The sequence below is a fragment of the Macaca nemestrina genome, chromosome 8, assembly GCF_043159975.1.
Source record: "Macaca nemestrina isolate mMacNem1 chromosome 8, mMacNem.hap1, whole genome shotgun sequence".
Lineage (NCBI taxonomy): Eukaryota > Metazoa > Chordata > Mammalia > Primates > Cercopithecidae > Macaca > Macaca nemestrina.
Genome location: NC_092132.1, coordinates 112372477 through 112373621, shown reverse-complemented (window position 1 = coordinate 112373621; position 1145 = coordinate 112372477). Strand labels below are relative to the sequence as shown.

Below are 1145 nucleotides of genomic sequence, written 5' to 3'. Positions count from 1 at the left end.
AAACAACTACGTCAAAGTGAAGTTGGCCTCTTCCACTATTAATAAATCTTCTCACTATTTTGCAACATAGATGACTTCATTCTGTTAACTGTTAACGTTAGTTATGGGATTTTAAACTGATAAGAGTTGGGTGTATAGTTCCAGTTAATTTTTTATGCTAACTACGTAACTTTTTGTCTTTGCTCACTTTTATTATTACTTTGTTATTTTCTTTTGTTGTTGTTGTTTTTTGTTTTGTTTTGTTTTGTTTTTGTTTTCTTGAGATGGAGTCTCACTCTGTCACCCAGGTCGGAGTACAGTGGCGCAATCTCAGCTCACTACAACCTCTGCCTCCCAGGTTCAAGCGATTCTCTTGCCTCAGCCTCTCGAGTAGCTGGGATTACAGGCTCATGCCACCATGCCCGGCTAACTTTTGTATTCTTAGTAGAGATGGGGTTTCACCATATTGGTCAGTCTGGTCCCGAACTCCTGACCTCAGGTGTTCCACCCACCTCGGCCTCCTAAAGTGTTGAGATTACAGGTGTGAGTCACCGCACCCGGCCTACTTTGTTATTTTCATACAGCACTGTTTCTTTTTTTTCTTTTTAAAAATTTACATCACACAGGTAGTGTGCCGACATCTTGATAAGTTTTGAGGGAGGCACATCCACCCATGAGCGTGAAAACAACCATCTGCTTATGAGCTACGAAAGGATTACGTAGCACTTCTTCTAGATTCCCAGTGTTGTTCATGTCAATGACTGAATATGAATATTTTGGGAAATGTTAAACACAATTTAATTAGACTTGGGAAAGGACTAGGGTGAATTCAGAGTAATCAGATGTCCCCAAAACTACCCCTAGTAAATTAGTTTCTTGGACTGAGCTATAATTTGATCATCGAAACCTTTTAGCATTCTTACCATTTTCTGACTCATGTCCTTAGAAGTTCCAATAAAATGCATCATATAATGAATTACAGATTTTTCATTGAGAGAGAGGGGTGGTGTATGAGCACTTTATGGACTGTTTTATTAATTGTCAAATTCTCCTTTGGACTATTTAACCATGGAGACCTTCATTAACATTGTAGTCTAAGCAAGTGAATGTAGCCTGTTGATTTAAATTTAAAGTCTGCGCTTTTCCTAACAGTTTTTTATTTTTTT

At 38.1% G+C, this 1145-nt stretch overlaps 1 non-coding gene across 1 annotated transcript; it reads right to left on the bottom strand.

The window, feature by feature from the left end:
* Positions 1–595: 595 nt before the first annotated feature.
* LOC139355971 (small nucleolar RNA U13) lies at positions 596–695 on the bottom strand. Its single transcript, XR_011607349.1, has one exon. It is a non-coding gene; the product is annotated as a small nucleolar RNA U13 (small nucleolar RNA).
* Positions 696–1145: the final 450 nt, after the last annotated feature.